The 17729-nt window shown below is 39.1% G+C and overlaps 1 pseudogene; it reads left to right on the forward strand.

Moving 5' to 3' along the window:
* Positions 1-943: 943 nt before the first annotated feature.
* LOC122135336 lies at positions 944-3690 on the forward strand (annotated as a pseudogene).
* The last annotated feature ends 14039 nt before the right edge of the window (positions 3691-17729 follow it).

Raw genomic sequence — 17729 nt, forward strand, 5'->3', positions numbered from 1 at the left:
ACCTTTATAATTGTTAGGCATAAACCCAGAAGTTATTTCCTATTACTGACTTAATTTTATTTCAGTTACTTCATTTATTTAAAACAAATTTCACTCGTGCTGTATCTAGTGCATTGGTTTTTAACTTTTTGTCTAAAAGGACACACATTTTCTATGACAGTTATGGATTGTTTTATATTCTTATGATATAACTTAATAATTTAATTCATTGTGCAACATCCTTGGATGTTTGCGGAGGCCCCCTAGTGGATCCCGGGCCCCTGGTTGAGAGACACTGCTCTGGATAACTTGCATTTTGTGACATGCTGAGGTGGTAGTTGATGATGGTTACATTTCTTGATTGTTTTGTTGCAACAACATACTCCATAGCCTACATGTCTGCATTCTTATAAACTTATTGATTTCTATGAACATGGTTTCTATAATCAATGCTGTCACTAGTTTTTTTTTTATATGCTTTGTCACAGTCATACAAATTCTAGAAACACTTTCTAGTCAGCACACAAAATATAAGATAAAAAATAAACAAATAAATGAAATAAAAACAAACAAACAAACAAACAAACAAACAAACAAACAAGATATCTAATTTCACATTAAGAGAGTGCTCAGTGCTTTGCACAATGTTATTTCTATTTAAAACAACAAAAGGGTGATTTCTTTTAACCTAATTTGCTTATCTTTGTCCTATTTAAACAGAATAAGACAGAAATAAACAGGAACGGTCTGATTTTGTTGTATCGGTGTTTACTAAAATGAAAATTCATCCTTTTTTCAAAAAAGTAAGCCGTCACAATGACGTCAAATCCCCGCCCACCAGCTTATGCTTCCGCGAGAAAAAATAGTTCCACATTTATCGAATTCAAAAATAGATGTAACATGTCCTCTAAGTCACTAAAGACTAATTATAGTTTTCAAATACGTCGTTGTGTTTTTAGTTCTTATGTGTGAGCCTGGCGGTGACATTTAATACGCAAACAACGGTGTTTTCGTTTGGCGGGAAACGTTAGTGGCGCAGTCATAAAGTCAGTGGGCGCTGCTTCAGCTCGCGGGAGCTACAGAACTTATTCATCCTGCCACTGACACCCAGGCTATCAGTCTGTCCAGCACCAGAGGGGTGCTCGAGTGCGTAGCGTCGATTACGGTTTCCATCACTTTCTATTTGGCCAGGACTCTGATTCCACTTATGCTGCAAAAGACCGGAGTAAACTATTGGATCTTACGTTTTGTTCCTTATTTTTTTGCTCTCTTTTCATTGCATTGCGTCTCGAACAAAATCATTCTGAAACTGCATTTGTTAAATACACGGTAAGGATCCGACATTTGATGCTGCATGCATCTTTTAGCCTTAATATGAATGCAAATATCTTTGTTGTTAAATGGGAGTTTGCATGTTGCACGTTCAAAGAATACACTAGAAGCAGGGCTGTTTTTTAATGTTTTGATAGCAACCCCGCTTTGAGGTTTAATCGCTCCGTTTTTACACATACTGTCATATAACTTAGTTCCTTTATTTAGCTATTTTATCCACCCCATGCATGTTATGCATAGTCTAAATATGTGCATTTTAGGTAAAGCGTTGTGATGTTTAGTTAGACGTTGCATATGCACGATAATAATTCCGATGTGTATTTTTTCACAAGTGTCACAATGCCGGTGAGTGCGAGTTTGGCATATAAAAACTACGATTACGACTACGACTCCATCCAGCCCTACTTCTACTTCGACAACGACGATGAAGATTTCTATCACCATCAGCAAGGACAGACTCAACCTCCAGCTCCCAGCGAGGACATTTGGAAAATTCGAGCTGCTGCCCACACCGCCCCTCTCTCCGAGCCGGAGACAGTCGCTCTCCACTGCCGAGCAGCTGGAGATGGTCAGCGAGTTTCTGGGAGACGACGTGGTCAATCAGAGCTTCATTTGCGACGCGGACTATTCCCAGTCCTTCATCAAGTCCATCATTATCCAGGACTGCATGTGGAGCGGCTTTTCCGCTGCTGCCAAGTTGGAGAAAGTGGTTTCTGAGAGATTAGCGTCCCTGCACGCTGCTAGGAAGGAACTGATGTCTGACAGCAGCTCAAATCGACTCAATGCAAGTTATTTGCAGGATGTGAGCACCTCTGCATCAGAATGCATCGACCCTTCTGTGGTCTTCCCGTATCCCCTCCCGGAGTCTGGCAAATCTAGCAAGGTTGCTCCATCCGAACCCATGCCTGTCCTGGACACTCCACCTAACAGCTCCAGCAGCAGTGGCAGTGATTCTGGTATGTTATGCATTATCTTGTTATTTATGACATGCATAATCTTGATTTATCTAGTTACTACATGTGCAAGTTCTTGCTTTATTTAAGTGACCTTTACTTGTCACCGGTGAGGGGGTGTGCCAGTCACGGGACTTTATCCTCATACACTTGATGCAATGATTGGTGCAAGTGGTAGTTGTATAAGATCCCTCCACCTCCCATCTGCTAGACCCAAGTCAGATCTGTAGGAAAAACTGCAGTGTTCAAATATCAGCCGATAAGGAAAGTAGGCGGGGACTGGAATGCAGAGACACCCCCCCCCCCCACATCCCACCCTTTGTGGAAAGCCAATTGTCAAATTCCATTAAATTCCCACTGCGCTGTTGTATGAGGTTTTAAATGACCTGATGTTCTAAGTTAATTATTTTTCTGGTTTTAATTCAATTGCAGAAGAAGAAGAGGAGGAGGAGGAAGAGGGGAGGAGGAGGAAGAGGAAGAGGAAGAAATTGATGTGGTGACTGTGGAAAAAAAAAGCGACAGAAAAAGAACGAGACGGCAGTGTCAGATTCAAGGTACCCCAGTCCCCTCGTGTTGAAGCGCTGTCACGTCTCCACCCACCCCACAAACTACGCTGCCCACCCCTCCACACGGCATGACCAACCGGCTGTCAAGAGGCTACGACTGGAGGCAAGCAGCAACAACAGCAGCAGGCATGTGAAACAACGCAAGTGCACGAGTCCCCGGACATCGGATTCTGAGGACAATGACAAACGCAGGACTCACAATGTGCTGGAGCGCCAACGCAGAAATGAACTCAAACTCAGCTTTTTGCATTACGGGATGAGATCCCTGATGTTGCAAATAATGAGAAAGCCGCTAAAGTGGTTATCCTAAAAAAGGCGACAGAGTGCATCCACAGCATGCAGTTGGATGAGCAAAGGCTGCTGTCCATCAAAGAACAGCTGAGGCGAAAGAGCGAACAGTTAAAACACAGGCTGCAGCTGCTGCGAAGTTCACATTAATGGATCTGTGACACAAGAGTCAAAGTGAAAAACTTTTTAAGAAACCCCCTCCCCCTGCTTTTTTATGCAAGTTAAAGACTGATGCTGTATATAGTTGATGTTGCATGTCCAATGCATTTTTTTTCCTTTTGAATACTGCCAGTTTTTTTCATGTTTGAAACTGCCACAGTTTAAAATTTAAGGTGGTTAAAATAATTTGTATTTAAGTCATTTATTTTTATTAATAAAATTAGAAAAAATAGGGCTGCACAACCCTGAAGTAAAAAAATTTTTGTATGTTTTTGTATATAATGAATTAATATTTCCTAAGAAAGGTATTTTTGGATCTGTATCAGCTACATGTTCTCATAAACCATATTCTGTTTCATATGGTTTTCCTCATGTTTTCACTTAATCATCAATGAAATTCTTTCTGACCTTGACTCTGGTCTCTTTTGGTTTCTTTGCACTGAGCTCCTCACACATATAGATTAGACACTTTAGAAAGAATTTTGGGGAATATTCAGAGAAATCTGATATTTTGCTTGTTAGTCCAGCAAGCATGATACTGTTACTTTTTCAGTGACAAAACTGGTACTTATTTCAGGGATTTTCCCAGTTAATTTCAGTTTAAGTTTTCACCTGTTTGTTTTTTTCATTTTCTCTCATGATATCAGTATAGAAAAGCTTACAAAAGACAAAAAGGCTCAACTGCATCCCCGCCCATCTAGATGAAAGTTGAACTCCTTCATATTTGGCATTGAAATAATAACCAACAGTGGCTTATTAAAGTTACTGTGAGGACCGCTGCTGGAAAACCCACAAAGGGGATTTTGACAGCAAGAGAATCCACTTTAAGGTGATTCACCAAAGATTTTACAAGCGATGACTCACAGTTCTCAATCTAGTCTAGATGCAGGGCTCATGTTGCTCATAGAGCATCTGTTGTGTTTACCTAGCTGCAAATCACTCAGAAATCGGTGCAGCATCAGGTATATATATATATATATATATATATATATATATATATATATATAATATGTGTATGTATGTATCATAAGCGATATCACATGAGCAGTGAGAGCAACGTGTCTGTCTGCTGTATTTGTCCCTGAATATCAAGAGTTTAAATGTGATTTTTTACAACAGTTTAGTAAATAAGATGTTAATATTGTGTTATATTGTTAACATAGTATTGTCTGTTTTTTGCTCAATTTTGTCAACGAAAATATTAGCTATAAAGCCTGTTTTGAATCTACGAGCAGCACGGCGGGCGGTGTTTTACCTTGCATCCCAGTGTTCATACTATATATACTAAATAGTATGTGAATGGACCTTTTTTCACATTTTCGTGTTTCTCAGCAGTGGAAGTCGTCATAGTTGGGTTAACTTGAAGAGGTGAATGGGAGAGTACCACAAATATATTTTTTGCATTCCCATTTGCTCAAATAGCAAACGAAAAACTCCACAATAGTGTTTTCCTGACTTTCAATAAAAGGGAAAAAAACTTTCAGAGAGACTGATAATGGCAGTCAGAAGAGAGAACAATGTCAGATTTATCATCCATCCCATAGACGCTGCATGCATTAGAAACACCCTCGCATTAGCGTAAACTAGTTTTTTTGTCATTTGATGCAAAGGTAATATAATACAAAGAATAGTGTTATAAATGTACATACAATTTATAAAAATAATACAAATATGAAAAACTTCAGGGGATTATGTTGCTGATGACCGTTAAAAACGCGTCATAGTCTTGTGAAAAGGGTCCATTAGTGTGTCCCAAAGCATAGAATGTTGAAAAAAGTATGCCAAAAGACCCCGGATGGTCTACTATTTCAGGTCTATTTTCGAAGAGTGGATCCGTGCACACTCTAATGGTTAATATTACTCACAATCCATTGTGCTTTGACAAATGATTCGAAAAAAAGAAATGTGAATAAAAAGCATAACATGGTGGATGCACGTGACTGACCGTTAAGTAGAGAGATTTAGATAAATGGGTTTGAGTTACTAATAATCAACATTTAACCTGGTAAAAAATATTTATTTAATGTTATCTGTGTTATATATTTCATCTGCAATAGCAATTAACTTTTATGAACATCTGTTTGTTCGTTAACTTTTAAATGCATCATTATGCAGAAAATATTAGCAGAGTTCTCTGCGTGAAGACCCATGGCTCGCAGATCAACGTGCTACTTCTTTTCTCTCCGATATGGTATGTGAAATTAAATGTGGATGATGTTAACTGACAAGATGATTGACAGGCCAGTTTACAGTGACAGGTTGCTGTAACTATGCGACAGAACGTCCGTTAAAGACGAAACTGTATGACGTTATAGTATGTCCCAAAGCTTGCATACTCTTCTACTATACACTCAAAAGTGTGTACTTTTTCTTCACCAAAAAAAATACATACTTTAAGGGCGTAGTAAAAGTAGGCACATTGGAACGCAGCAGTAGTTTCTGAATGAATTTGCGTTTTGAACGAATCTTCTGAACCAATGATTCAATGTCACATTCATTGAGAGAGCCATTTACTTAATTCCTGAATGAATCAGCCGTTTGAACGAATCGAATGAATGAACGACTCTTATGGTGTGTTCACACCAAACGTGAGGCGAATATGCCCATAGTGTCCTTCGCTGTAGATTACTTGTGGTATGTTTTTAGCATCACTTGCTCTATGTTTTTATTCGCGCGAGTGAATCAAAAAACATCCCGGGAGTATAACCATGGTGAGGATAAATATGATCGCTGCATTGTACCTGTTGGGGAAAGTCCCACAAAACGCCGGAAAGCCAAAGCAGACATGTCTGGGTTCACAGCACCATACAGAGGCACACACAACTCTAACAATGGTTAGAGTGTCGGACTTGTAACCCAAAGGTTGTGGGTTCGAGTCTCAGGTCCAGCAGAAATTGTTAGAAATCGGTGGAGTGAATGAGCAGCACTTTCTTCCACCCTCTATACCACTACTGAGTTGAGACCCTTGAGCAGGTCTGCCCACTGCTTTGGGTGTGTGTTCATGATGTGTGTGTGTGTTCACTACTCACTGCTGTGTGTGCGCACTTTGATGGGTTAAATGCAGAGCACAAATTCCAAGTATGGGACCCCACACATCACTTGATTCAATGTCACACATCATTGCATGAACAGAGATGTAAGTATCATCTTGTAGGCTAAACATTTATGTGTAATCTTTAATGCCTACTTGATACTTTCTCATTTAGCACAATAATACCTTTAAATTATCTTTTGTGGGTATTTTCACAGCCAAATTTAATTTATGATTAATTAGATTGGTTAATCGACACATCATGTAATAAATTGCAAATAAATAAAAAAAGATCGAAAGTTAGATTAGTTGTCAGTTATTGTAATTACTATATATATATATATGCAAATAAATAAAAAATAGATCGACTTTAGATCGAAAGTTAGATTAGTTGTCAGTTATTGTATTTAACATTTTGTAAACTTTAGCCTAAATCACGAACAGAAATCGGATTCTGGTATTATTTTACATTACCCTGCGTTGTAACTGATGCTTTGAAAATAGGGCATATGTGCATGGTAAAATAGGTCATGCATATGTGCATAACTTAATAGATAGACAGATATGTGATTATTATTTGTTTTGCCAATTCAAACGACAATTCTTGCATTTAAACATTTTGCATGCTTTATCTCTACTCAAAATGCTCAGTGCTGAGCGCGATTAAATGCATTGATTGGCTTTTGCACGAATCTATTTCCATGCAGACTAAACAAAGCTGTGATTTTTCCCGACGCCGCTGTATTAGGGCAATATGACGTCATGAACTGTATGTGACTGTACGCAGCGCGTGCCGCGGAGCGCGTGCTCTGAGCACATGGAAAAGGGCTCGAGACGAAGTGCCCAAAGAAATACTCCAAACCTGAAATGGAATATCAGTAACAAATTATTCACATCTGGAGTAAAGGGGTAGGTGTTGCATTATTTCCCCCTTACCTTGCGTTATAATTTGATTTTATTTTAGAAGAACACATGTGTTCATCTTATTACTGAAGCATAAAATTGATGCTTTAACAATAGGGCATATGTGCATGGTATTAGATATATTACATATATGCTGACGTTAATGGTTTTATAATGCCTATTCACAATATGTAACTAGGAATGCATCTTGTAATTAATCTAATGTATGTCAATCTGCTTGAATAGAAACAAAGAACAATTTTATATTCCCACCTGCCAAATATAAAATAAGTTTTTCTTGTAGCAGTATTTTGATTTTAGTTTCTCTTATTAGTTTGCATTTTATGTTATCTTATGTCTGCTAATCATCTATTTGATGAGTTACATTTATAATTCATTACATATCATCTGGTCTATATTATAGATTGTTAAAAGTACTTTTGTATCTTTTAACTGGCCTTAATTCATGCATGCACCCATTGTTCTTAAGAAAACAGCTGCAATGAGTTTGCTCAGACTGGGTTCCTTTTGTCTGTATTTCACAAAGAGATTGTGTGCAGCCACATTGCTCCAAATACACCTTAATTGTTTTATATAATAGGACCACCCTTTCTTAAAATATTATTCCAATAGCATCTCAATAGGCTGATTAACATTTTAATTTCTTAAAAAAAAATCTTCCTAACAAATATCGCAAGAAATGGTTGAAAGCATTCTGCAATGGTTCCAGATTTCTTATAAGGTATTAACAAAGCATGTTTTGTCTCCAGCCCAGGGTATACTATTTCTGCAGAACATATAGCATGAACTTGAACAGGCTAGCTTTTTCATTTTTAATTTGTATTGTCACCTGACAAATGTATGCAGAGACTTTGCAAAGTTGCCTAACATTGCTAAGGTGTGGTGCACAGGTCGGCTCAGATTGGTATGTACAACACATTTTAATATGCAATATTCAATGTATGCAATATTAAACAACTGGGTGTGTACGTGCAAGTTGACTGCAAGAGCAAAACCATGTCTAATACATTTAAGGCTCTTTCATAAGCATTCTATTACAGTAAAAGTAAGCAGTTGAATGTAAGCAGAAAAAATAAATTGGTTCCCCTGGCCTGGCCCATCCTTCTCCAGGTTCACATGGTGCTCCTTTGGCAGTGACAGCACAAGTCTGACTGAGGGAGGTAGACCACACACTAACAACACAGTCAAGGTCTGTCTCGGCTTCAGGGTTGGTCTTAGACAAAGGTATATGATGCAGTTAGGGTTTAGGGTATAGGACTGAAATAGTAAGCTATTATATAATTATCTAATATTATAATTAATATAATATATAATATAATTATTATATAATTATCACAACCCACAAATGAAACCAGTAATCACTAATAGACCTTCTAAGTAGTGGATATTACACTTTGTCCTCTTGGCAGACACTGTTTATCAAGTGACCTGCTTTACTTGGCACATTTAGAGTGTATTGGTGCGTCACTTGAATATCTTCCTGTCTTGTTAAACTCTCTTTGTTTATGTAGTGAAGAGTAGTACTTGCACTATTATTTTTTTTTCAAACTTTAAACAAACCTAACTAAAAATGCTTTGGGCTATATGGACATTAATGATGGCGCGAATCCTGTAGCTTCTTGAGGAAAGGTGTGCCATTACTATTCTATTTGTTCAGACTGACTGTTACAATTTCAGGAGTTCCAAACAGCTTTCCAAAGAAAACTAAATGGAAAAAGTCCACTCTGGCTCATAAACATCTTCAAAATATCATTGGTCCATGATGAATTCGTAGCTGTGCTCTCAGAATTCATTTTCTTTGTCATCGTCAGACTTGAATAGAAGCATGAACACACTGAAGAGCTGCTTGATAGCAGAAACTGAATTTGTAATTCTAGTTTAACAGTGACAATGTTTTGTCATGTTTAATACTGTACAGCTTCTTGCTTTAAAGTAATTTATTGTATAAAGTGCTATATAACTAAACATGACGTGACTGGAACTGCAGAGCTGGTGCAAACATCCACATTGCTATGACCAGCTAAGTGACCAGAAAACATCTACACTTCCATCAATTGTGTTATTGAGAGAAAAGCATGTTGTACACATTTTCATATTCATCTAAGTAATGCTCCAAGCAGATGTTCACAACAGGTATACCGTTTCTCAGGTATTTCATACCTATTTTTACCCCTAAGCGAAGAATGAATAAATAAAACATACTGTATATATTGGGTATATATAAGGGGTGTTCACATGAGCAAAATTTGACGGGCAAAAAGTCTCATTGTGTTGGCTCATTTTGCATGGGGTAACTGCTACTTGAATTGAAAACTTTATGTTGATCTTTATTGTAAACACAGTTTCAGGGGTAACAAAGCCTTTATTAAACATGTGTTCTGTGTATAACTTTTGTATGTAACTTCTGAGATCGGTCTCTAAGAACTCTGTTAAACTGCAGTTTACATAAATTGGATCCATCAGCTGTGTTATAAGGCTGTGAGAGAGGGTTGAACAAGCTCCTTTGGCAACACAGAGGCCAGCCTGTTTTCGTCCTTTGGATGGTTTTTCCATGTGGTTATGTAATCCCTCCCCAGTTTGGAATGGAGGTCGCCACTGCGGCGAGATCTGAGCCGACACTACAGGACTGTCTGTCTTTGTCCTCGCCGTCTCCCTCTTTAACCACCCCCCCCAACTCTGGCCCCTGTAACACGACATCACTTCCTGCTGACATCACTCTTCACTCTGCCTATAACCATATTACCACACACTCTCTCTGCTGTTTGTAGTCATTCATTCACATTCTGATCTCTTCTTCTGTCTTCTTTCTGTTGCTTCCATGTTCCATGTTAGGCTGAGCAATATAGTAAAAACAATATAGATATACATATTTACATTCAAAAGTTTGTGGTTGTGTTTTTTGAAAGAACCTCTTATGCTCACCAATCATTTAATTTGAAACAGTAAAAACAGTAATATTGTGAAATATTAGAATTTAAAATGTTACATTTATTTAAAAAAGTAAAAAAAAAGTTTTCTATTTTAATACATTTTCAAATGCAAAGCTGAATTTTCAGCAGCAGTTACTCAAGTTTCAGTGTTGCTTAATACATACATACACACACACACACACACACACACATATATATATAATATTGTAACATGTGTGTGTGTGTGTGTGTGTGTGTCTATGTGTTATGAATGACGATATATAACAGTTTTCTTAATATTTTGTGTATTTACTCTGAAATGGCTTAAAAGTCATCAAACAACTCAAACTCTTTTACTCAAGTAGATTCCAGATGCTTAACGTAAAATTAACATATATATTTAAAATGATAGATTTTCTAGCATATTTACATGCTGGTTTCTAATAAAATAAAAAAAGTTATTTAAATACATTTTCACCAAAATAATAATATTCTGTATAGTAATAATAAATATATTTAAATAAGACATTTTAATATATGAAAAATGCTACACATGATCATTTTTGAGTGATGGTGCAAAAGAATTGTTGAAATGGACAGTTTGAACTGTGACTCAGAAATAAACTGAACTTTTCAACTTTATAGCTGTATTCGTTACTTAAGTTAATCACAGAAGCAGTATAAAGCTTGAGTCTCAAGAAAATTTATGATTGGAAAAATACAATCGCAAGTTTCTTTGTGAAACTTAATGTGCATTAATTGCATAATTTTATGTCACCAGCAAATTCATTTTACATATATCAAGTTGCAAACATGCTCTCTCTTTCTTTTTCTCGATTTCTATTTCCCTTTTCTCACTCTTTCCATCAGACGGCAGTGACGATGGTGGCGGCATCTGTGTTTTGCCTGGACCTGCTGACCCTGTGCTGTCAGCCTGCCAAGAGGCTTTCTGCTTTTTCTTGGCCATGTTAGCTGTGTGAGAGCTGGCGATTACAGAGTGCATTCTAGGCATAAAAAACAGCACTGGAAAACTAAGCCATCCAGATTTTCACACTTAAAGACACATGTTCGGACCACCAAAGTTCAGGACTCCCGCTGTAAGCCTGATCATTTACAGTCTGGGAGCATAAGGCACCTTATATTTAAGCAGACCTCCCCAAGACAAACATGCAGACACGTACATGCGCGAAAAGCACATGCTTGTCTTCTCAAACAGCTGTCGAGGAAACAGTCTGTGATGTCAGACTCTGTGTTAGTAGCTTTACTCCAAAAACCAGCTTGTTTTTAGCATTATAGACTGAATTATGGTTATGTACTCTCTACTATGTTTTCTGTGATGTGGTCAGTACTCTACAGTAGAGACTATTTATGTCTGTCTCGGCCTTAAATGAAAGGGTATTTGTTTATGTAATAGTAACTTAGTGTAAGAGATGACTGTTGAATATACAGTAAGCTGCGAAAGACTTAGTATAGACTAGCGCTTTATGATAGCATGTAAGCAGCTCAAACTGACTCAAACACACCACACATGCAACAATTCCAGGCAATATGGAAATTTCTAAGAGCTACTGTATATGTGCCTTCAGCCCATTGAATTAAAACACACTGAATGAATAAATGAATGATGCATTTAAGTCAGGACATTGAGGTCAGTAACAGAGTATATTTTCCACAGTTATATTCACATATACGAAATCAGGTCAGGAAATACCCAACCTAGTGATTGGACAAATAAGTTCATTTGTGATTGCATTTGAATTATTTTAAACAAAAGTTAATTTTAAAATATATGGACACTATTACTAGTTACTCTCAATATTAAAAACAGCAACTGGTGTTTGAGGAATAAGCAGGCATCTGATGTTGCAGTTTGTAGAGTACCTGACTGGGGATGCCCTCTGACCGTGAGCACTGTGGGATTAGTTTCAGCTAAGGTCGTGTGTGTGTAACAGTGTGTAAGCGTAGCGGCAGTGTAACTGCAACAGCAGACTCCTGTTGTGCTTTCACACTGACAGCTGCGGAACACAACTGTGGCTCTATACTGAAAATAATGTATTTCCTTCAGTATCAGTGGCAAGGCTACATAAAGGCCAAGGTGGCACTGGCCCACTCAGATTGATGGCTGGTTTTGACTGCATGTTTTTGATGTCTCTCTTATCTGTCACACATTTGACATAGTCTTGGTGTCTTTACTAATGAGCTGATAAGTTTAATCAGGTGTGTTTGGTTAGGGAGACGTCTAAAATTTTGCGGTGTTGGGGGTTCTCCAGGACCAGGGTTGGGAAACTACGGATATAAAGAATAAGTTAGAAGATCCTGGGGGGTGAGTTTTGATCATTCCAGTTGTGCCCTATTCTATAGAGAATGGTAAATGCAAGAGCTGTAATCTTTCAGATCAATCCAATCTAAGTATGCACCCACTGTAAAGCATTCCCCGATTGGTCTTTACTAATCACCCCTACCCACTATACCAACACACCATACTTAAGATTCATACTTAAGATTGGTTGAACTTCCCAACATTTTCAAATGAGATTGGAAAGTATGCCAGAGCCCTGCAGAGTTTAGATTCAACCATAATTAAACAGACCTGATCCAACTAATCAAGTCCCTTCAGGCTTATTTCAAAAACTACATGGTATGTGTGCGGAGCAGGGTTAGGAACAAAACTCTGCAAGGCTCCGGCCCTCTAGGAATTGACTTTGACACCCCTGTCCTATAGCTTTAGCAAAGCAGCATACAATGCCATTTTAATGACAATTTCTTTAGATCTATGTGTCGTGTTTATGTTTGAGCTCATCTCAGTTGAGAACATCTGATCTAAATAATGTCCTATGGTTTACTAATGTTTGTTTAGAAGCAACAACCCAAAAGTGTGGCCCAAAGCTGCATGTGTATACTGTTTACATGTATTTGGTATTTTCTGGTCTCCTGACACATTTAAGCTTATTGTATTCTGCTAGTTGAGAACTTTTCAGTGAGATGCAAGACTATCTCTTATGTATGATGCTTAACAGATCACATTTTCAAGTAAAAGTCCCATTTTTAGTTTCAGTTTAGGCATATATTTTAAGCTCATATTTCTGGCCTGTTTGTCTTTCAGCCAAAACCTGATAATGCTGCTGAATTAAACTTTCCTATTTTTATCTCATGAATCACACAAAATGATGTGCTTTAGTTTGAGAGTAGACACTGAGATCCACCCTTTATCACCAAGCTCCACTCAGTTAAAAATTTTGAGCTGGCTACGATCGTAGTGGGTGGACCTTCCATTCTTACTTTTTTCTAAAAATCATTTTTTTTGTCATGAATCAAATAATATAAATGTATAAACATATTGCTTTCTCAATGAGATATCGGTTTTGGGCTCAATAAGTGACTTTTCAGTGTTTTATTTTGAATTTTACATGCTACAGTATGTATGACAAAACAAAATAAGGCTCAGCGTCGAAAAACGTCTCAGTTACGTAAGGTAATCACCCTTGGCCGTTTCCTGATGGAGGGAACAAGATATGTTGTGGTCAAAGTTCCAAACACTAAGGGTCAAAATAAAAAATGGAAGCCACAGGCAAGTGTCTGACATCTTATGAGAAACAGGCCAATGAAATTGGTGAGGCTAAATTTTCATAGCTGGCCATGGCCCAAGGTCTCCATTGTCATAAATAGGTAGCCCAGCCATTTTGTATTGAGAAGTTGAGAAAGTGTCTCAACCAACTCTTGGTGGCGTTCCAAAGTTGTGCCATAAAGGACACAATGTCTTATTCTTCCATCAGCGAACAGGGTTACCATACACGTAACCAAGACATATTCTTCCTTTAATCAGAGGAAGGAGTCCACGTTGTGTCAAAGTTTTCAGACACTAGGGCGTCCCTACACTAAAGCCCACAACTGCGCTGAACTGTGTTACCGAGTCCATTGGTAGCGCAGATGCGGGTAAGACCTGCATGTGACCTGCATGCTAACCCTAACCCACCCTAACAAATACAAATGTCTGCTAGTGAGGCAACCATTTTGCCAAAGCTGACAAAGCAGAAACACCCCTGTTTGCCAGTGCGCCTTCATTAGCCATCCCAAGGAGCGGCATATGGTAAGCCTCTGTACTGATAAGTCGTGAGATTCGCATCCACAATGTCCATTTGAGAGATTCCCTGTTTATAGAAGAAAGCCTTCACATTTTTTCTACTGTCCTCCAAAGCAGACAAAGAGCTGTTTCAGACAATCTAAAACCTGTCTGATGCTCCGCAAATAGATGTGGTCAAAGCTTGCATTGGGCCCACATAGACAGGTCTGGGTCTCCCTTGCGTCAGAAGGGATAGCTTTGCAGAATCACCACTTGACCCTAAAAGGGAATAGCTGGGCAACCTTTTGCTCTTTTGTTGACTGTTTTGGTGTGTCCTATACCAAGTAGCAAGACAGCCCGAAGTGATGCAGCATCCACCTCCCGGTGCCCTCCCATTAAAAAGTGGAGCTAGGCTGGTCAGCAAATCCCTCCTCCCTGGGTCGCTATCGTCTCGGGTCCGATTTGAAGCCCTCCAATTGGTTCTTAGTAGCCTGATGACGAGCTAGCAGTGCCACCTTCCTGTGAACAGTTTGCCATTGTTCAGGGCTTTACTGTTGTCCCCTTAGAGCTTGACGACGCGGTTGGAGGTTGCTCGCTTCAGGGTTCCAGGGGTATAACCCAACCAACAGTTGGAGGCAGGAGTGTGTTAAAAGGCCGGGCCTCTGTCTGCTTTTTACTTTTCGAGAGATTGGCAGAAAAAAAAGCTTCAACATTGTCACCAAAACCCGACAACCTAGAAATGGGGTTTTGAGAAAGTGAATTTTCTCTGCATCCTAGCATCCCCTGTCAGGTTGAGCCCACAGGTTGCGCGCCCTGTGAGGCAGTACTAATGGAAGACATTGGCCCCAACTCCCCAGAGGCTGCCTGGCGTTGAGGTTACTGACCACTCATTCTCAGTTGCAGATCTTACAACACCTTTGGCTTGACAGACCTGGCATGCACGCGGTCTGAACTGCAGCCTGTCCATAGGCAGCGTAAGCTCGTCACACGCACCACAGGGACAAAGTAAACTTACATGCCCCGGTGGACCGGTGTCACTCGACTTGTCTCAGGGCCTCCGCCAGGCTGCCCCTAGCATCTTGCAAGCAAAGATGCAACCGCAATCGCGGCTCTTCCCGCTTCACCCAGGATTGCTAGGCTGGGGCGACCATCTGGTTTAACTCTGGGGTGGAGTGTGGCTGGAACCAATACTTGTTCGCAGTCGAGAGAAACACATCCAGAAGGCAGGGGGGGGGAGTCCACTCTAAGCCAGTTTGCTCTCTCCAGAGCTGCCGGATAAGCACGTTCACCGCATTCTCTGAGCGTCAGCCCTGTCAGACACGGGAATTAAAGAGCCCCCGGAGGTGCCATGTTCAGGGGCCTGAATTCCTGGCGCTCTCTGTAGTCGGCGTACACAGGCCCACCCCGCCCAATTGCTCGCAATTGAAAACTCACTCCTCTTCTCAAGCCCCAAATGAGAAAAGCCAAATGACAGCGATTACAAGAAATAAATGAAGTGCTGGGCCCCGGTCATGGAGAGACACTGCGATCGGCTTGCAAATTTCATTGGCCCATTATTCTCAATGATGTTCAGAGGTTCAGCCTGGGGCTACCCAAGTGTGACCCCCTCAAGTGGGTTGAACTTTGATGTGAATGATTCCCAATTGACCTGCCTGGAAATGCGAGCCCATACTGGAGTTTGCAGACCTATTAGCCGAACAGACCGATATGAATGGCTGGTCGAATTGGTTACCAGCCACAGAACATAAATAGTGATCTCTGCTTTCGGTTTTGGTGGTACTGGCCTTTATAATTTGTTTTTTGACTTTATTGTAAAAAAAAAAAAAAAATCTACCAACCCACGTTAAAACTACCCTCTGAATGTGGACTTGAATTGATTTCTTTCCGCTTTAACTGTGTTTCTTAAATTTGTGATACTGTATACCATTTCCACAGGCAGACCACCCAAAACTTTCCCACACCCTCTGACACACAAAAAATCAAGTTCAGACTCCGTCTCCTAATCTCTTTCTCCTCTCACTTACCTTCATGTTAACAGATTTAGCCTATGTCAATTTCTCATTGCTGATCGGTTTCCCATAGCAGGGGTGTGTCCGGTGAATGAATTTGCCATGATAATGAGGTTTTTATGAACAGATAAGCCTCTGATGACTCAAAGACATTTGAGAAAAAAAAGGTGTATGAAAGAAAGGAAGATTGAGAAATATATTGTTAGAGTTGAATTTTGAATTAATGGGCGAGGATAGCCTGTTTCTTTTCAGGTAACTCTTCAGGCACACACAATCACACTGCTTAGGTCTTTAAGAGTTTCAGTTAATCGTGAGTCCCACACCACAGTTGAAAGTCCAGAACGCTACAGAGAGTTGAAACAAGATGGATAAAAAAAGCCATAGAGAGATTAATGGCTGTCTCACTGGCCATTTTCTAGCTTCTGTAATTTGTGAGTCATTGCTACTACAAACAGTGTTTTGTTTCCCTGCCAGCACACCCGCATGCCAGGACAACAGACACTGATGGACAAAGATCTACCACTAACATGTACACGGCATTATTAAAATAAAGCTTACTCATCTAAACTGTCCCAACTATCCTACAGCACACTACAGAGGAGGGGCTGTTTAACAGGATATCTGAACATTTATCCATTTGGAAAGATCAGATATTAAACAAGTGGGTGTTATTTGAAAGAATATTGTTTGACGGTTATGTAACATGAAACGGTAACAGATGCCTTGTGTACTTTTCTCACAGCTGATAAACTTTTAGATTGTGGTGTTTACTATTACTATTTCTCATGTATTGCAACATACCCTAAAACTAAGCAATAAACATAATAATTTGTACATGAGTCATTGTGCAGCTTGCTTAGGAAAGGTACGTATTGTATTTTTTTTCAAGGCGAACAGACATTTGTCTTACAGATAATAAAATTATTTTTAGACTAGAATATTATTGACACTAAATTGTTGACTTCTTTGACATAGGCAAAGAAAAAAGAACTAACTAGTAGAAACCACGCAGAAAAATGACCTACTGTTGGTGATCATCTTTAAACGAGTTGTTTTCACTGGGGTCTAAGGGTCCACAGAAAAGTTCAGGGAAAAAAAATTGTATTTAAAGGTTTGTGATATTAAAAAGTTTTAAAACCCCAGGATAAAGCTCTGTCCAAGCTTTATGTAAGGGATAATGTACATCAAGCTGGTTGTTATCACAGAATAACCCCCGACAGTGTGATCAAGACCCCAAAGCGAAGCAGCTAATTTCCACATAATAAAAATAATTAGACGCAAATATGGATTTGAGTTGAATATTTGAATTCAAAGCTTCTGTGAAGAAAGCAGTTGCTAGCAAGTGGCAAGTTCAAAGACAGACATACGGTAGTCATACCACTTATTACACAACATTTCACCACATAAATAAATAAGACGATAAAAGAAATTGATTTGAGACAAAACTGTTTTAAAATCTTACCAGTTTGTTAGTTATCTTATAATCCATTACAGTGAACAAAACAATCATTGCAAAATG

The sequence above is a fragment of the Cyprinus carpio genome, chromosome A24 (assembly GCF_018340385.1).
Source record: "Cyprinus carpio isolate SPL01 chromosome A24, ASM1834038v1, whole genome shotgun sequence".
In the NCBI taxonomy this organism is placed as follows: Eukaryota; Metazoa; Chordata; class Actinopteri; order Cypriniformes; family Cyprinidae; genus Cyprinus; species Cyprinus carpio.